The sequence below is a fragment of the Gigantopelta aegis genome, chromosome 14 (assembly GCF_016097555.1).
Source record: "Gigantopelta aegis isolate Gae_Host chromosome 14, Gae_host_genome, whole genome shotgun sequence".
NCBI classification, from domain to species: Eukaryota; Metazoa; Mollusca; class Gastropoda; order Neomphalida; family Peltospiridae; genus Gigantopelta; species Gigantopelta aegis.
The window spans coordinates 20,336,500-20,358,060 of record NC_054712.1 but is presented as its reverse complement, the minus strand read 5'-3'; positions in this window follow the sequence as shown (position 1 = coordinate 20,358,060).

Below are 21,561 nucleotides of genomic sequence, written 5' to 3'. Positions count from 1 at the left end.
TATTTAACAAACAACAGAATAATGGAGCACTGTTCTGCGCATTAAAGTCACTGATTATCCTTTAATGTTCACTTGCTAAAAAAGTCACGTATCTTGCTTTGTTTGCACGTATTTTCAACTCGCATGTATTTAATTCCTTCTAGAGTTGACACGTTTAACTCCAGTTGTTTTAGACGAGATACCCTCTTATCAACTGCGTTTAATGACCACCGCCGATGACTAGTACATCGCACCGTTAATCCAGATTAAAAACACTTGTTAATTAACGAACACAGCTAAGCAACCGATGACATTTAAAGGACCGCTGTTTATCAAGCCAGTTGATTATATCAACAAAAACATCTTACGTTTTTTTTTTACGATTGCCGACATTTCTTTATAACTTGCACTAAAAAACAATTGTGGCCGCGATAGCAGGTTCATTTTCGCTTTTTTTATGACAAAAGTGTGGCCGCTGGCCGCGAGGAGCAGGTGGTTGCCATATAGAGGTAAAATATATAGTAAAATTCATTGGGGGGACCTCAGGGTGGCCGCCAAAGACAGGTAGCCGCCATATGGAGGTGGCCGCGAAGGCAGGTTTGACTGTATATATATATATATATATATATATATATATATATATATATATATATATATATATATAGGGAATAACTGGTTACTGTCTTAAGATATCGGCTTTATCCTGCGAAGGTTAGAATGGCGAATGCAGCGAGGCTCTGCCGAGGATATTTCTTTTATCCTGCAATTCTACAGGAATATTCGGAAAATTATTATTTATTCCAGTTTTGTGTTCGTAAATCGAGTATTGTCAACATAGTAAGGCTTTTGCCGTATGACGTCATACAAGATGCATGACGTCATTATTGTAAGACGCTCGCTACATTCTGTCACATTAACCGTTTCTAAACTCTTAATTCATAAATAAATATACAAGTTTAGTATTATTATCGCAAAACTTAAAGTTCTTTGTATTTACAGTACTTCAACAAATGATTTAAAGAGTATGTTTATTGAAACTCTACTCCGAAATACTCGAGTCGAGTTGGGCTTATGTCACGTTACCTATATTTTTTGTCAGTGACCAAAAATATAGAGATTTATCTAGTCATCATATCTTGCCATTGTATACAGTGATTGCGGGATATATATATATATATATATCTGCAAAGCTCACGAGTCTTGGATCGATCAATCAAGACAAACTAAATGGCACTGACCGGAAACTGACGTGTTCTTTGTCAGGTCTTCCACCCATAATTTCCGAGCATCTGGAAAAAAGAAAGAAAAAGCGATAAATAATTATAGAGCTCTGAAAGCAAATGACAGCTCTTGACTCTGAGATTGTTGCATGCACAAATGACTGTGCTTAAATTATACCGTATAGGGTATTATTATATATAATATCTGTTTAGTATGTATATATTAGCAATGGTTGGCAGATGCATTAGCACAGCCAGTATTTTATGATGACACACACATGGTGTGAAGGGTAAGCACATTGTTTTTGAGTCGTGTTATTGGGAGACAGGAAAATATACAAAGAGGCAAGAAAGAGGTGTGATTAAGGGCCATGTCCCCCTTCTCCCACCCCACTCCCACCCCCGGCTTAGATCCATGTTAAAGGAAAGAATAAGAATAACAAAATGGAGAACAATTAAAAATGAGTTGGGTTTAATAAATCAAACATCATTTTACAACGTACATTGGTTGCTGTTGTTGTTGGTGGTGGTTTTGTGCGTGTGTGTGTGTGTGTATGTGTGCGTGCGTGCGTGTGTGTGTGTGTGTGTGTGTGTGTGTGTGATATCTTATACATGTTACATAAGAGGGGAGGGCAGGATGGAACACAAGCTTCTAAAATCTTAAATTGGTTAAAGTGCAGTGTCCTTCGACGTTTGTGAAACCAGTTTGACAACAATGGCTGAACAGGAGATCACGTAAGCGCCGCAGATACGCATCCTGCGCGGTCGGTATGGGATCGATCCCCATCGGTGGGCCAATTGGGCTATTTTTCGTTCCAGCCGGTGCACCACGACTGGTATATCAAAGGCTGTAGTATGTGATATCCTGTCTGTGGAAAAGTGCATATAAAAGATCCCATGCTGCATTAAGAAAGATGTAGCGGGTTTTCTGTGACGAACCGGCCTCGGTGGCGTCGTGGTTAGGCCATCGGTCTACAGGATGGTAGGTACTGGGTTCGGATCCCAGTCGAGGCATGGGATTTTTAATCCAGATACCGACTCCAAACCCCGAGTGAGTACTCCGCAAGGCTCAGTGGGTAGGTGTAAACCACTTCCACCGACCAGTGATCCATAACTGGTTCAACAAAGGCCATGGTTTGTGCTATCCTGCCTGTGGGAAGCGCAAATAAAAGATCCCTTGCTGCTAATCGGAAAAGGTAGCCCATGTAGTGGCGACAGCGGATTTCCTCTTAAAATCTGTGTGGTCCTTAACCATATGTCTGACGCCATATAACCGTAAATAAAATGTGTTGAGTGCGTCTTTAAATAAAACTTTTTTTCTGTGACGACTACGAGTTAGAATTACCAAATGTTTGACTTCCAATAGCCGATGATTGATTAAACAATGTGCACTAGTGGTGTCGTTAAACAAAACAAACTTTAACCTGCGTACGGCGGCTGGATGAGGTAGATGATGATGATGGTAGATCGTGTGGCAGGGTGATTTCATTGAAAACATAATTATGTTATTGCACAAAGAACAAATGAATCGGGGACATGTTTACCACCAATGATTTTGGTGGGATAATTAAGTAGGGTTTCATTTCTCCATTACTGAAAAATAATGGAGCGTTGAGACAATACTGTGACTTCGCAGGCCCTCTATTGTTGCAGGGGTGGAGGTCTAAAAACCGCGGTGAGCGACGTTTGAAGAGAATTCGATTCATCCTCCCCCAGAGAGCGGGATGTAGCCCAGTGGTAAAGCATTTGCTCAATGCGCGGTCGGTCTAAGATTGATCCCCGTCGATGGACCCATTGGGCTATTTCTCTTGCCAGCCAGTGCTCCACAACTGGTGTAACAAACGCCTTGGTACGTACTATCCTGTCTGTGGGATGGTGCATATAAAAGATCCCTTACTGCTAATCGAAAAGAGTAGAAAAGAAGTAGCGACAGCGAGTTTCCTCTCTCAGTATCTGTGTTGTCCGTAACCACATGTCTGACGCCATTTAACCGTAAATAAAATGTGTTGAGTGCGTCGTTAAATAAAACGTTTCCTTCCTTCTTTCCTCCCCCAGAAAAGACATAAAAAAATTCGCTTAGAGCAGGGGGGGGGGGGGGGGTTGTCGATTCACAAAACCGTCCTCTACACACGCCTGCTGAGACATTTTATGAAAGAAAGTTTGTGTTGTTTAACGACGCCACTAGATCACATCGATTTATTGATCATCGGCTATTGGATGTCAAACATTATGGTAATTTTGACAGTCGTAGAGAGAAAACCCGCTACATTTTTCAGTTAGTAGTAAGGGATTTTTTATATGCACCCTCCCACAGACAGGATAGCATATACCACGGCCTTTGATATACCAGTCGTGGTGCACTGGCTGAAACGAGAAATAGCCCAATGGGCCCACCGACGGTGATCGATTCCAGAAATGACATACCTGTAGATGCGAGTATTTTAGGCAAATACATCATGGATATACCGTTATTATGTGAGAAACGTTTATACCGGCCTCGGTGGCGTCGTGGTTAAGCTATCGGACTACAGGCTGGTAGGTACAGGGTTCGCAGCCCGGTACCGGCTCCAACCCAGAGCGAGTTCTTAAGGGCTCAATGGGCAGGTGTAAGGTCACTACACCCTCTTATTTCTCACTAACCACTAACCAACTAACAACTAACCGACTGTCCTGGACAGACAGTCCAGATAGCTCATGTGTGTGTGCCCAGGACAGCGTGCTTGGACCTTAATTGGATATAAGCACGAAAATAAGTTGAAATGAAAATGAAACGTTTTGATTTAAAAGGAAATACCACAGTTTGTTTTGCATGTTGGGATTATATTCGACATTGTGTTTTTGAAAATCACGAGTTTGGCGATATGATTGTTATGCCGTTTTTCATTCCATTTCGACAACTTATTTTCGTGCTTATATCCAATTAAGGTTCAAGCACGACTGTCCTGCACACACACACACACACACACACACACACACACACACACACACACACACACACACCTCGGCTATCTGTCCAGGACAGTGGGTTAGTTGTTAGTTGTTAATGGTTAGTGAGAGAGAAGAGGGTGTAGTGGTCGTTAAAACTCGCTCTGGGTTGTAGCCGGTACCGGGCCAGGGGCGTAGCGTGATCTGGACCTGGGGGGGGGGGGGGGGGGGGGGGGGGGGGTGTGTGTGTGTCGAATATGACCCAAAAGGACCTTTTTCTATTTTGTTTTTGCACCACCCGAAACTCCATATTTATAAACCTGTATGTTTTAGTACTGTAAGCGGACCATTTGCTTCAGCGAGGCCGGTAAATCAAATAATGTGATAATGCATTTTATATACTAGTACATTAAGTCTGACATAGTTGCCAGGTTTACTGGGTTTGGGATAGATAATAACTGGAATGATATTGTAAGTTGTTCTGTCCAATCTAATCCATTTGATTATATTTGAAGTTTCTAATTATTATTATTATTATTTGTTTTGCACATTGAGTTTCGTCTCCTTTGTCTCTAACCACTTTTCATATTTCTATGACATATATACTGATGGAAAGAAATAAGGGAACACATCGAACTGTAGACCAAATGTAATCCACTACTAGCATAGTAATGTCTGTATTTCATTCCCAGTTGTAATATGGGATTGAATGTCTGTAGTCAACTTCTAATATGAATTGCTTTTTGATGCAGTCATTAATTTTCTTGTTGCTATCTGTGTGATCCTTTATTTCTTTCCATCAGTATATCATACATATCGTATAGTTAGAACTCTCATATAATGCCCACTGTACATTTTTAACTGAAAACAAAATGAAAGATTGTCAGCAGGATTATAGTACCTGGGTATCTAGGCAACTGTGATGTCAGAAGAACAACGTCATCCTGGGATTCCATACGACAGAGCCGGGCTCTGACGTGCCTACATGTCATTTCCGCATCAACATGCGTCGCCGGAAATTCAATATGGCTGGGATTCAACGGAGAGCTGAAATGGTCTGACGTATGGCTGTACGACCCTGGCAAAACCGAAATACAGTTTACGTAGATAATAGGTAGATTGACACATAGATAAACAGACAAACAATACAAACAAAGTGAAAGCTTTTAATTAACGACAACAACTGAGCATATTTCGGAATCTAGCTCTGTCGGTAGAGCACTCGCCTGAGGTGCTTCCATCGTAGGATCGAACCACCTCAGGTGACCCATTCTGTGATTGGGATTTTTCCCATCCCAACCAATGCACAAACATTACCAAATGTCCAGGGCCGTAGCTAGCAGGGGGCGGGGGGCAAGGGGGCAGTCCCCCCCCCCCCCCGAAAAAATCCAGAAAGCATTATAGTTTTAGACTATTAACTACTTAGTTGTCCCCTCCCTCCTCAAACAATAAATCCTAGCTACGGTCCTGATGTTTGACACCCAGTAGCCGATGATTGATAAATCATTGTACTCAAGCGGTGTCTTTGAACAAAACAAACTTTAACTTCAAAACAATATTTTCCCCAGAGCATTTGGCACAGGTTGAGGTGTCTTGGTTCAACATCTTACAATGTAACATGAACGACGCGTACGCATTTAGTTTGTATAAACACATTCATCTTGCAATAAAAGAAAAACGTTGGGTACGTTCAGTAATTGTTTGTCGCTAACGCTTTGTCGACTAGTTCTTTCCATTAAGCATTAACAAGAGTGACCAATTCGGGAGTCAGTCAAAATAGTTTCAAGCCCGTCTGAACCCAGGATCGGCGGGAGGTGAAGCCTTAGCCGCCCCTCCCCAGACATACCTGAGAGCGAAAATTTACGCCCCCCCCCCCCCCCCCCCCCACACACACACACATACAGACTATATAAATAAACAAAACGTGATTGGTGTCTCCCACTAGAAAGTTTGGTTTGCTTAACGACCCCACTGGAAGATATTGATTAATTAATTATCGGCTATTGGATGTCAAACATTTGGTAACTCTGACTCGTAGTCATCAGAGGAAACCTGCTACATTTTTCCTAATGCAGCAAGGGATCTTTTATATGCACTTTCCCACAGACAGGAAAGCACATACCATTGCCTTTGACCAGTTGTGATGCACTGGATGGAATGAGAAAGAAAACCCCCAGTCAGTTGAATGGATCCACTGAGGAGTTTCGATCCTACGACACAAACACCTCATGCGAGCCCTCAACCGAATGAGCTAAATAAATCCCCCCCCCCACCCCACCCCACCCTAGAGACTGTGCCCACTACAACAGAGATTGTGCCCTCCCCATCACACACTATCCAGACATCGTTCCTACAGGCTTGTTTTTGCAAACGTTTAGCAAAAAAAAAAAGAAAAAAAAAAAGAAGACATTTGTATTTTAAAGGGACATACCCTAGTTTTTAAACACTAAGGCATATTTTTTACTATTGTAGCCGTTTTTGATAACTGAAATCATACTTTACTTAAATTTTATGGTTTAGATTATCAATTTCGGTACATTCGAAGTGTTTTGGGTCATCCTGGTGTTTTAATATCACAAAATGCATTTCTCAATTTTTTAAAACGCACGTGCGTCTGAGAAGTAACAGTTATGGAGTCGAGTGTTAGTCTATTTTTATAGGGTATTTCACCATTTTAAAATCACAGATTCATGTTTTACTCAATTGTAACGTTATCCAAATGTGTTAGAGGTTTGTAGATTAACTAAACGTATTGTTAATTTTCATATGTTGAAACTTAGAGTCTGTCCCTTTAATAAAACGAAAGAAATAATTGAAAAAAAAGACCCCTGCCAAAAATCCCCCACAAACATAAGAAAACCCCGGCTGGCCAGGCGTTGATCAGCTTACCATTGTATGTTGAGACTAGTACGCTGAATCCCGGAAACACGAGAGAGTGGTCGGACGTGAACTTGACGAACACAAACGAGCTCGGGACCTCCCTCCTTAGCAACTTTGTTTTATCCGTCCAGTTCCCACACATCAGGTTTCCGGTATGAGTCGAGTTCCAAGGGAACGATGACACGGACAAGAAGTCATATCGGCAACTGATAGAGAAAAACAACAACAAAATCTTTCTATTATAGTCTAATAGTTTCTGGCACGAGTCCTTTTGTAGATGGTTGGAGTGAGCTTTTATTTTGCGAGCTCCAAGGATTGAATGTTTTTTTAGACGAGTGTCAAGAAAAAGAAGAAGACAAACAATAGGACGAGTGTCAGAAATATCTTCTAGTTCAATCAGTCCTATAATTTTAGTACAAATATTATAAAATTCACTGTATTTTATTTTTGTACCGCGAAGTCACTCCTCTCAGCTGATATGTATATTAAACAACAACATAAAGCCATTGTTTAGAATAGGTTATGCCCATTGGCGGATCCAGAAAATCCACTTTGGGGGTGGGGCCCAATGACATCAGGCGGAATGCCAAGGGAACTTTGGGGGAGATTTGGAGGGGAGATGAAAATTAATAAATAATAAATTATAACTGTCGGTGGTGTCATGGTTAAACCATCGGACATAAGGCTGGTAGGTACTGGGTTCGCAGCCCGGTACCGGGTTCCACCCAGAGTGAGTTATAACGACTCAGTGGGTAGGTGTAAGACTACTACACCCTATTTTATTTCACTAACCATTAACAACTAACCCACTGTCCTGACAGCCCAGATAGCTAAGGTGTGTGTCAACGACAGCGTGCTTGGACCTTAATTGGAAAGAAAGAAGTGTTTTATTTAACGACGCACTCAACACATTTTATTTACGGTTATATGGCGTCAGACATATGGTTAAGGACCACACAGATTTTGAGAGGAAACCCGCTGTCGCCACTACATGGGCTACTCTTCCGATTAGCAGCAAGGGATCTTTTATTTGCGCTTCCCACAGGCAGGATAGCACAAACCATGGCCTTTGTTGAACCAGTTATGGATCACTGGTCGGTGCAAGTGGTTTACACCTACCCATTGAGCCTTGCAGAGCACTCACTCAGGGTTTGGAGTCGGTATATGGATTAAAAATCCCATGCCTCGACTGGGATACGAACCCAGTACCTACCAGCTTATAGACCGATGGCCTGCCACGACGCCACCGAAGCCGGTCTGGACCTTAATTGGATTTAAGCACGAAACTAAGTTGAAATAAAATGGAATGTGCGTGTGTTTGTTTTTTTAAATCATACTTTACTTTGATTTTATGGTTTAGATTATCAATTTCCGTACATTCGAAGTGTTTTTTGTCATACTGGTTTTGGTTATCCGTTAAAAAAAAAAAAAAAAAAAAAAAAAAAAAAATGAAATGTGTTATCATTAGTTTCTTTCTCAGTATCAACAATATGTTTGGTACTAAAAATTACATAAGTTTAAAATGTGCTGGAAATATTTCTTATTCTTGTCACTGATTTCCATTATATAGCTGCGATCTACAATGATGATGCATTTGAACCTTAAATACATAATAATGTTAAAAATAAATATTGCAAAATTTATTATGTTTCCTTTGTTTATACAAACCTCTCATCGCTTTCTAAGTGGAATGCAGTGAATTCGAAAATAACTCCGTGATTCTCCGGAGCACTGATGAAGACGAAACACTCGAGGAAGTTCGAGTACATGCTCGGATGGTTGGGACTTTGCAACACGAATGTGTCGCTACTGTTTTCTAGTTTTATCGTTTGGTTGCAATTGACTGATTTTTCAATAACTGGTTCTTTACCTGAAAATAGAGAACAATATGCTCATACACGGAATAGCCGATTGTACAGAAACCGATTGAATCGTAATGTGTGTCTTTTCACGATCAGTTAGTCTGACCTTAAAGAGACATTCCTGAGTTTGCTGCATTGTAAGATGTTTCTGACTAATAAAATATTTCTACGATTAAACTTACATATTAAATATTTTTTCTTGTTTAGGATATCAGTGTCTGTATATTCAATGTGTTTCTGATCGTCTTAATATTTGTAAGAAGCCCAATCTGGATTTTGTCTTATTCTAGGAAACAAAATAAAATTTAACCTAGTACAAATATTAGAACGATCAGAAACACGTTTAATAATACAGCCACTAATATTTTATGCCGAAAAATATATTTGATATGTAATTACAATCGTTAAAAAGTATGTTAGTCGATATAACATCTTTAAAATTGCAGCAAACTCAGGCGCGCCCCTTTAAGCATTATTACACACCCGTTGGTGAGAACATCATGGGTTATTTTTGGTTACACATGGTTGTTTACACATACTACTGGCTGCTCCTAGGTGATGACCAGGTCATCAATGCCATATATCCAATGAAAAATTACACGATGGAAATCGGTTACATTGTGGCGTAGAGTTAACCTGATATTCATGTGTCTGTAACGCTTAAGTCAGCTACAAGTGCAACGGCTGTAAATAACATTTAAAGTTTTTTTGAGGATATGTAAGAAATAAAATAATATATTCGTGTCCGTTTGATACCATTTATCTCATAGTTCATTGTTTAAAAACGTATCAAACTTGCTTTCGCTCGTTAGATACATTTTAAAACAACTCGTGAGATAAATGGTATCTAACGGCCACCCATGTATTATTCTCTGTTAGATACATTTTAAAACAACTCGTTGTGAGATAAATGGTATGTAACGGCCACCCATGTATTATTCTCTGTTTGATACATTTTAAAACAACTCGTTGTGAGATAAATGGTATCTAACGGCCACCCATGTATTATTCTCTGTTTAGAGAGCAATACACTGTCGATTTACATGTTTTAATTTGTAAACGTTTTCAGGCAGATTTGCAAATGAAAATTGCACATATTTACACAGTTTGTATCTTTAAATCTATGAAGATGACAGAAATGAAATTTATATGTTATGATTAATCATTTACTACTTTATTAAGGTCAAAATATGAAATAGGTGCAATGTTATTCAATAATATGGCAAGACATTTATTGAAACAGCCTAATCAAAATTCATTCTGCACCCGTGGCTGCTTCGGTCGTCTGGCAATACACAATTCTGTGTGTAAGGGGTCAGCCATCGACAGCTGGCCGTGTTCTGAAAAGAGCCGTATCTGTGGGGTTTTTTTTTAAAGTATTACTGTTGTTTGAAAATTTAGTTCTGTGCCGATTTGACCAACATTTGGTAGTTGGATAGTATGTGTGTATGTATGTATGTGTGTGTGTGTGTGTGTGTGTGTGTGTGTATGCGTGCGTGCGTGTGTGTGTGTGTGTGTGTGTGTGCGTAATTATTGCTATAATTAAATGACATACAATTATATCTGAGTTAGAGGTGACAGTGTGTGCATATATATATATATACGTGTGTGTGTGTGTGTGTGTGTGTGTCTCTCTCTCTCTCTCTCTCTCTCTCTCTCTCTCTCTCTCTCTCTCTCTCTCTCTGTATATATAGTCAAACCTGTCCTAGCGGCCACCTGTATTCAGCGGTCACCTGCCTTAATCGGCCACTTTTCACCCTCCCAAACGATTTATATATATATATATATATATGTATGTATGTGTGTGTGTGTGTGTGTGTGTGTGTGTGTAATTATTGCTATAATTAAATAACATACAATTATATCTGAGTAAGAGGTGACAGTATGTGCATACATGTATATATATATATATATATATATATATATATATATATATATATATATATATATATATACGCACAGTCAAGCCTGTCCTAGCGGCCACCTGTATTCAGCGGCCACTTTTTCCCCTCTCAAACGATTTATATATATATATACATATATATATATATGTGTGTGTGTGTGTGTGTGTGTGTGTGTGTGTGTGTGTGTGTGTGTGTGTGTGTGTGTGTGTGTGTGAGAGTAATTATTGCTGTAATTAAAACAAATATATCAGAGTATATATCAATGTACAGCTATTACCGCTTGCGGTCACATATATTATTATTATTATTATTATTATTATTTATTTATTATTATTAATAATAATAATATTTTATTTATGTTTTAATTTTTGTTTTTTAATTTTAAAAATAATTTATATATATATTTTTTTAATGGATCTCATGAAAATCATACCCTTCTTGTAGCACTGACATATGTATGGGTTCTTGACCATGCAGTTCCTATCGTTCCAGTAGAAGGTGTCTGAGGTTCCTATGCCCTTGTATGGGTAGTAGAATCGTCTCCTCAGCTCCACGCAGTCTTCGTGGCTATATCCGTCATCACTAGGCTCGCCATTTGCGTTACCGTACATCCACCAGCCAGGAAACCAGTCTAGTAACAAAACCAACAATGAATGAATCAATGAATAAATAAGTCAGTAAATTTGTCGACACTTGTAAGAAATATATTAAAACAAATTTCTTGTTCAGGCCCAATATTCTAAAAGTTCACGAATTGTTTAATAGTAAACATTTGCCATTATTAAGAAATCTATCTCAATTTATTTCAATCATTTTTAAAACAATCTCTCAAAATGTGAAAAAAACGTGTTGCAGGAAACTACTATGTTTTTTTCTGTCTGATAAATATTTTCTTCATCATTTGTGTGTGTCATCTTAAAGGGACATTCCTGAGTTTGCTGCGTTGTAAGATGTTTCCGACTAATAAAATATTTCTACGATTAAATTTACATATTAAATATATTTTCTTGTTTAGAATATCAGTGTCTTTACATTCAATGTGTTTCTGGTCGTCTTACTATTTGTGAGAAGCCCAAACTGGATTTTGTATTCAAATAATTTCGTACGTACGAAAAAATTATATTTAGGAAATAAAATGAAATTTAACCTAGTGCAAATATTACAACGATCAGAAACACGTTTAATATACAGCCACTAATATTTTATGCAGAAAAATATATTTGATATGTAATTACAATCGTTAAAATGTCTCTGTTAGTCGATAACATCTTAAAAATTGCATCAAACTCAGGAATGTCCCTTTAACATGATCAATGAAGTAATAAAATGTTTGTTTCTCAGTCGGTCAGTCGGTAAGGCAAGCAGTCAGGCAGGCAACAAGCGCAAGCAGGCAAGCGCTCTCGCCTCTCTCGCTCTCCGCTCTCGCTCTCACCCTCTCATCTCCTCATCTCTCGCTCTCCTCTCTCTCTCTCTCCCCTCTAGTCTCTCTCTCCCCTCTCCTTTCTATCTCTCCAGAGCTCATTGGCTCCTCTCTCTCTCTCCCCTCTCTCATCTCCTCTTCTCTCTCGTTCCCCGTCTCTCCCCGTCTCTCCACTCTGTCTCTCTCTCTGTCTCTCCCCCCATGTCTGTTCTCCGCTCTCTCTTTAACAGCCCTGTCTGTCTCTCTGCTCTCCTCTCTCTCTCTTCTCTCTCTCTCTCTCCTCCGTCTCTCTCTCTGTTTCTCCTGTCGTCTCTCTTCTCTGTCTCTGGTGGTGTGGTCTGTCGTCTCTCTCTCTGCCCTCCCAATGTTCCTTCCCCTGTGTTCGTGTGTGTATGTGGCTGGTGGGTCTATCTATCTACGGGTGTCTGTATGCGTATATAATCTAGAGGATATCGAATATATATATATAGAGAGAGAGAGAGAGGGAGAGTCCGAGTCGAGATAGAGAGAGATAGAGAGAGAGGGAGAAGAGCGAGGAGGAGGGAGGGGGAGAGAGAGAGCGCTCCTCTCTATCCTCGATCTCGCCCTCTATCCTCGATCTCGGCGAGGAGCTCCCTTCTCGGGAAGAGAGGAGAGAGAGGGGAGAGAGAGATGAGGAGGAGAGGGACTGTCGAGAAGAGAGAGGGGGATCCTGAGCCCCTTAGAGGAGAGAGAGAGAGCTCTCCCTCTCAAGCGCGGACCGAGAGAGACGATGAGAGAGGAGAGAGAGAGCGATCTCACTCCGAATGGCGGAGAGAGAGGCGGAGAGAGGAAGAGCCTAGAGTCTCTCGCGAAGGAGAGAAGAGGAGGCCTCCCCTCATCTCCCTCATAGTCCCTAACATATATATATAGAGAGATCGTATATATATCGTGTCCCTCCCCCTCTAGAGAGGAGGATAGAGAGAGGAGAGAGAGAGGAGAGAGAGAGGCGAGAGAGAGAGGGAAGAGAGAGAGAGGCTCCTAAAGAGAGAGAGAGATGATATCTCTAGATATAGAGAGAGAGAGACTCTTCACGGGTTTGAACCAGGAGATAGAGACGAGCGCAGGTGTTACCAGATTTTTGGTATCGTTCAATATCATATAATTTGAGGCAGGAATAAAATAATGTATTATGCTCGCCAGAGGCTCGCATAATACACTTTCTAGTATCCTAATGTATGATATTGACGATACGAAAAGCACTCTGGTAATACCTCTATATATATATATTATATATATATATATATATATATACATTATATAATAATACCACAAATTGAAAAGGACGTCAACTCATTGAATATAAATGTTACTAAGTATTTAAATAGCAATAAGACGAATTTGTTTTACGGATTTACCGTATAATTTTATTTACAGTTTTCAGTACCAGAAGCAATTGTTTTACATTTGTTGTTCGTAAAATAAAGTTTATACACTGCTCAATTTAATTAAACAAATTTGTTTATCATATTGTGTTTTAAAATATAAATCATGAATAAACACAATGCATTATTTGATATAGGAATACTTCAGAAACAGTCAACGCATTTTTATAACATAGAATCCATATTCCTCATAATTCATTATGGACAACTAATGTAAAATTAATCTTTAAAAAACCCAGATTTAAATAGGCTAATAACCAGAATCAATCTTTTGTTTTCCTATGCCATATGACTTATCATTAAAAACACGGTGTCTTGTATCGAGGTTAATACTTTACCTAATGATGTTGAAGACCGGGGAAGATGATGAAGTAAAAGTAGATAACAAAAGGTCAACGTTTCTAGCAGGTATTAAAACATAATAAAAGTCCCATATTTTTAGTTGCTGGTCTTTGCCAATTTACGGCCGCTCATTATATATCAGTGACTTATTGTAAAATAAGTAATTGGAGACGTCAATTTTTTTTTTTATGACATGTACATGTTTACACAGCTTTTCTTTAATTTTGACGACATCTTGATATTACAGTCGTTTGACCGTAATTTTTGATGATAGTTGCTACTTCTGTACTAGGGTACCGACCTCGGTGGCGTCGTGGCAGGCCATCGGTCTATAGGTTGGTAGGTACTGGGTTCGGATCCCAGTCGAGGCATGGGATTTTTAATCCAGATACCGACTCCAAACCCTGAGTGAGTGCTCCGCAAAGCTCAATGGGTAGGTGTGTAAACCACTTGCACCGACCAGTGATCCATAACTGGTTCAACAAAGGCCATGGTTTGTGCTATCCTGCCTGTGGGAAGCGCAAATAAAAGATCCCTTGCTGCTAATCGGAAGAGTAGCCCATGTAATGGCGACAGCGGGTTTCCTCTCAAATCTTTGTGGTCCTTAACCATATGTCTGACGCCATATAACCGTAAATAAAATGTGTTGAGTGCGTCGTTAAATAAAACATTTCTTTCTTTCTCAATATAAGGTATAACGGAGATTGCGTAACACCACTGCAGAAATTTGTTCAGTCGGTGGATACTAGGTCACAATAATTATTGTGAAACTTGAACTACAGAACGAGAAAAGAAACCCGCTCTCGCCATATTGTATTATGCTATTCCTACTAGCAGCACAATGGGAACAAGCAGCGGGTGTCCTCTAAGACTGTGTCAAAAATTAACAAATGTTTGACATCTGCTCTAGTACTGTCGTTAAACAAAACAGACTATCCTTATCTGAGCAGCAAGTCTTTTGTGTGTTCTTTCACAAAATCATACCGTCTTGACTGTAAACTGTAGGAACCCGAGTTCGTTTTGGGGTTGGTGTGTTGGTGTGTTGGTTTGTTTTATTATTTGTGTAGTTTACATAAAACAAGCATTCAGAGAGTACTACTAAAGCAATACATGTCTCCTACCGAACCCAACACATTTTCGTAATCTCCTAAATTCAAGGGCCATAACTGTGAACAATGGGTAAAATGCTATGGAAGTCAAACTTGATCTGTAACAGAACATCATAAAGTTATATACAAAGTTGCAGCTCCATATTGTCACAGTGCTAAAATTTCAACTATATAACAATACAGTTTATATTTATGTTTTACATTTAAGGGACATTCCTGAGTTTGATGCAATTTTTAAGATGCTATCGACTAACAGAGACTTTTTAACGATTGTAATTACATATCAAATATATTTTTCTGCATAAAATATTAGTGGCTGTATATTAAACATTTTTCTGATCGTTCTAATAGTTGCACTAGGTTAAATTTCATTTTATTTCCTAAATATAATTTTTGTCGTACGTACGAAATTATTTGAAGACAAAATCCAGTTTGGGCTTCTTACAAATATTAAGACGACCAAAAACACATTGAATGTACAGACACTGATATTCTAAACAAGAAAATATATTTAATATGTAAATTTAATCGTAGAAATATTTTATTAGTCGGAAACATCTTATAACGCAGCAAACTCAGGAATGTCCCTTTAATTGGAATTACACTAAAAGGCAAACGTTATTGTGACACACAAAAGACAAAGATAATTGATGATAAGTTTTTACTGCCGTGTATGAAACGTTATAACATGGAAAGAGAAATGTCCGAAGGTATGGAAACGAGCAATAGTCTATGAAAAGGGCACACCTGTCATATGCAAATGAGCCACATCACTAGAGGGGGTCCAGAGCGAAGTTCACACAGTCAGTAGCGAGTGTGTCCACCTTGAGCATTGATACAGGCCTGGCACCGCCGTCTCATTGGAGCCACTAAATGCTGGAGAAAGTTCCTGGGAATGCCATTCCAGATCTGAGGAAGGATCAGTCGGAGTTCCTGCAGTGTTGTTGGAGGATTTGGAAGACGTCACAAGCGTCGCTCCATTTCATCCCAGACATGTTCAGTTGGTGACAAATCCGGGGACCTGGCAGGCCAGGGTAGCACATCAACGTTGTTCTGATTGAGATACTGCTGCACAACTCTAGCAATGTGTGGCCTGGCGTTATCGTGTTGTAATGTCATCGCGGGGCCGTTCTGTTGCAAAAACGGTAACACAGTTGTTTGCAAAATTTCATCTAGGTACCTCACAGCATTCAAATTGCCTTCAATCACAACCATCTGGATCCAGCCTGTGGCTGTAAATCCAACCCGTATCATAATGCCACCACCTCCAAAACGATCCCCTTCAAGAACACATGGCGTGACGTAACGTTCACCTTGACGTCTGTAGACACGTGCCCTGCCGTCAGATCTGTGAAAAAGGAAACGGGATACATCAGTGAAGAGGACACGTCTCCAGTCATGTGTTGTCCATCGCAGGTGTTGATTGCACCACTGGTGACGTCGACGTCGATGTTCTGGCGTCAGGATTGGCCTTCTGGCTGGGAGTCTTGCACGGATGCCGTAGATGCGTAGACGTCGTCGAACTGTCCTCGCTGATACACCTCTGTTGCCAGGGATGGTAGGGCTGTTAGAGTTGCTGGCTGGAACCTGTTTCGCAGATGCGTAGTTTGGATCCATGTGTCTTGGCGAGGGGTTGTCACGGGAGGTCAGCTGCTACGGGGACGGTCACTGACCTGGTTGTTTTGTTGATATCGTTGCCTTAAGTGCCATATGGTGTTTCTATGTACGTTGAATTGACGTGCGACGTCACGCTGCGAGGTCTCAGATTCAAGCATCTCTATTACTCGCCATCTGTCATTTTCACTTAAGCGTGGCATGACTAAATTGTTTTTCTGACTTCTGGACTTCTGAAGACTGCACAGAGTAACTGTTATTTGCGACTGAATGTCTGGCCTTTTATGGTGAACACTGGACAGGATTTCTCGCGAATATTCATTGTTTCTTGCACAAAGCATACAATCGCTGCAACAACTGCTTTGTTGCATTTCCTCGAGCTGTTCCATGCACATTTTCTCTTGTTTACATCCATAAATCCATTCACAAATTTATTACTCCAAACAATCCATGTCACGATAACTTTTGCCTTTTAGTGTAGTTAATTGGTAATCTAACGTCTGTCGTGGTCTTCACATAGTTAGCAAGGTGCCAATAAGACCAATTAGTGTCAAGCACTAATAACATATGTGACGAGCAATCAAAGGCACAATGCAGGATCCATATTCACAAAACATCGTAAGCCTAGTTTTACACGTAAACGTAAATCTACGACTGAAGAGCTATTCACGAAACAACGAAAACGTAAGTTACGTGTAAAGTTGGACGTAAATATAAGAGTGCCTCAGGTTGCAACTAACGCTGCACGTAAGTTGTGTACATATAATAAATCAAGCACGATCGCCGTTATTTACTACTATTTACGGAAACTAGCAGCATTTCCAATAAATGAAGCAGTTTGCGATGGCGAACGCCCACGGATTGAACATATTTTTGTTGGTGATGGAAAGGATGTTTTCGACTCGGCCAATTTCTCCTGAGTTATCTTTTCCTTTTTAAGAAATATCTTCAAGTTCGTACCAAAACGCGGATTCTCACCAATACTAAAATGCCATGGTCCCACTGTTCGCGATGTTATTGTTTGCAGACGACAAACAACATTGCGTTTTGCGCATTTGTTATTTACCCGGTAGCCATCGTTTCTAATGTGTTTTTATTAATTACTCCAGTGAGAGTGTTAAATCGTAGATTTACGTCCAACTAAGTTACGTTCACATTCACGACCGTCTTTGAGAATAAGGTGCTTCTTGCACGTAAACGTAAATCTACGGCAGACGTAAGTGCTAGTCGTAGACGTAAATTTACACCTTTTTGTGAATATGGGTCCAGGCGTCTTAGCGAGTAAGGGGCGGGGCGTAGCCCAGTGGTAAAGCGTTCGCTTGATGCGTGGTCGGTCTAGGATCGATCCCCGTCGGTGGACCTATTGGGCTATTTCTCGTTCCAGCCAGTGCTCCACAACTGGTGTAACAAAGGCCGTGGTATGTACTATCCTGTCTGTGGGATGGTGCATATAAAAGATCCCTTGCTGCTAATCGAAAAGAGTAGCCATGAAGTGGCGACAGCGGGTTTCTTCTCTCAATATCTGTGTGGTCCTTAACCATATGCCTGACGCCATATAATCGTAAATAAAATGTGTTGAGTGCGTCGTTAAATAAAACATCTTCCTTCCTTCCTTTTTAGCGAGACAGATAGGTAGATAGGTAGATAGATAGATAGATAGATAGACATTGCAAACAATGTTGTATATTGAAAACGAAATTCAACCTACAAGCTAACTTGTAACTTGTATTATGCATTTAACATTCATTTAAACAACACAAGAAAAAACTACTCTGTGTCTTGAGTAACCTGTGGGTTGTATAGAACTCCCCGTGCTACAGTTTAAGAAAATGTTTAGGGTACCAAGGCCAAGGCGAGGGCACTGTGGCCATTGATGATGAACCAAGGCAGATCATGAAGACATAAAAAAACAACTAAATATATCCTCCTTTTCTACATGTAATCCATGCTTTAAAAAAAAAAAAAAAAATCGAAAAAAAACCCCCGAAACCCCCCTCCCAACCCCCCCCCCCCCAAAAAAAAAAACTCCGAAAAAAAAAAAGAGAAAAAAACCCAGAAAAAAACACGAAAACAAAACGAAAAAAGAACCGCGAAATCATAAATAAAGTTACACCGCCTCATCAATTCTGGAACTTTGGTCTGCAGACACCGACTTTTATTTCTTCCTTAGAGCAAGTAAATTTAAAAGAAACGGGAATTCCCCTAAGACAAAATAAATCCGGTCTTGCATTCATTGAATGTTGAATAGAGATTACTTTTCTACAACGAGTCACACTGGTCGCTGTTACCCTAATACGATTAAATGGGTATGTAATGAATTAATTTACTGCAAGTAAATTTCGTATGTCCTCTAGGGAATAATTGTACTATAACGCAAATTACTATATTCGGTATTTCGTCGTGATTATCGGTTGGTCACAACTGCGTTATTAATAAACGTATATAAAAGTACATCCAAAATAAACTACAAGTTAATTCTATATATATCGTAAATTATTATTATTATTATTATTATTATTATTTTATTATCAATTATGTTTGACTATTTTAATTACATTATAATTACAAGCTATAAAGGCCTAACAGTTGCATATTCTGTTAGATTTTCTTTTTTGGTTTTGATAAACTATGGAAACTAGAAAAGATATATTTGGACGACGAAATGTGATGGAATCTTTTCGATTCTATCCAGAACTTTTATTACAATTTTTACGTAATACTGACACTTTTATTCTATACTACCTATCTGTAATATTTGTAATTTTTTGCACAGTTCTTTACACTGCGTTTTAATTTAACTCTTGAATTTTACATTGATGTTGATTATCACTTATTGTTTTGTATTTGCCATAGTTTGACACCCAATAGCCGATGTATTTGCCATAGTTTGACACCCAATAGCCGATGTATTTACCATAGTTTGACACCCAATAGCCGATGTATGTTTGGTGCTGGGGTGTCGTTAAACATCTATTCTATTCTATTCCATTGATAAATTATATAAAATATTTGTTCTTCGATATAATATAAATGAAGTATTATAAGCACGAATATAAATTCAAAAGGAAATTCTTAGAAAGCCTAATAAACAACATATTTACAGAATATAATATAATATTTATTTATAAATAGTAAAGAACGGTGAACCTGCGAAAGCAGGCACGCCTTATAAGCAGCCACATTATTTGTGCAGTTACAACTGTATTCTGTGAAAAAAACACTTGTACATTCGAAACTGACCAATATTGAGCAGTTATGTGAATTTAGATGACGACACACTCTTCTCATATAAATGAAATGTGTTGAGTGCGTCGTTAAATAAAGCATTTCCTTCCATTTCACTCTTCTCATAAATCAACAGAAATAGTGTCAAACAATTTGCATTAATAAGGCACCTGTCTCAAGAGACCATCTTAAAAATTATTATTTATTAACTGACACCCAGTAGCCGATGTGTGTGCGTGTGTCAACTTATATTTTCGTACTTATATCCAATTAAGGTTCAAGAACGCTGCCCTGGGCACATACCTCAGCTATCTGGGCTGTCTGTCCAGGACAGTGAATTAGTTATTAGTTGGTTCCCCCCATCACGAATCAGGCCACCGATCTCATCGGAGGTCGAACTCTGGATGGGCGTGATCTAAACCCTAGTGGTATATGGGCACGTTAAATTGTTATCTATCTGTCTATCTATCTATCTATGTTAGTTGGTTAGTGATTAGTGAGAGAGGGTGTAGTGGCCTTACAGTTACACCTACCCACTGATAAATGGTACCGAGCTGCGAACCCTGTACCTACCAGCATGTAGTCCAATGGCTTAACCACTGCGCCACCGAGGCTAGTATAGCCGATGTGTATTTGTTTTTGAGCTGGGGGTATCGTTAAACATTAACATTCATTCAGTCAGTCTAGTGTCAGTCACATACGTGTACGTGTAACCCAGACTAAAAACACTTGTTAGAATGAATGAATGAATGAATGAATGAATGAATGTTTAACGATATCCCAGCACGAAAAATACATCGGCTATTGGGTGTCAAACTATGGTAAATGCAAATAAATAAAGTGATGATCAACATCAATATAAAAATTCAAGGTTTAAACAAAAACAGTGTAAAGAACTTTGCAAAAACACAAATATCACAGAATTTTACGGATACTGAATTTTACTCAAAACTTTTGTGCTGTATTGGCCATTCTCAAAGAAAATGTTACACCCCTGCACCACGGTGAGGTTACAGCACGCGCAGGGCACTTGTTAGAACATCACAAACATAATTATATCGATGGTGGTTATAAAACGAACAACAACAGCAACGCGCGAATATTGAGTTTTTCTTTGATTCATTAAATAAAAGCGTTCTCTAAATCCCATTAGATTGTGTGTCTATTAAAATCATCTTTTGTGAATATTTTGGCCCATTTTATCGAATTAATCCTGATAAATAAATTAATTAATTAATTAAAAAAAAGAAAAAAATAATAATAAGAATAAAAAAAATAAAAAATAAAAAATAAACATACATATACATGCACACATGTAGTAGTATATATACACGTGTGTGTGTGTGTGTGTGTGTCTGTGTGTGTGTGTGTGTGTGTGTGTGTGTCAGTGTTCGAACTACATTGTAAGCCTGAAAAGAGAAAATCTGCTCGGATAAGCAAAATGTACCGCAATAGTTGTCCAGTAGACAAGTAAAAGTGGTCAATGCAGTTTCATTTTGAGCACTCAAAAATGTGTTCCTTGTACTTGAATAAAACACAACATTAAGTGAAAATATTGGTGGAAAATAATATGAATCGTATGCAACGGTCACGTTATACAGTTATTTGAAATTGTTGTACACTGTATTACTTGATATATTAACACTGGACAAAATGGTTAACTTCTGAGTATTTGAAG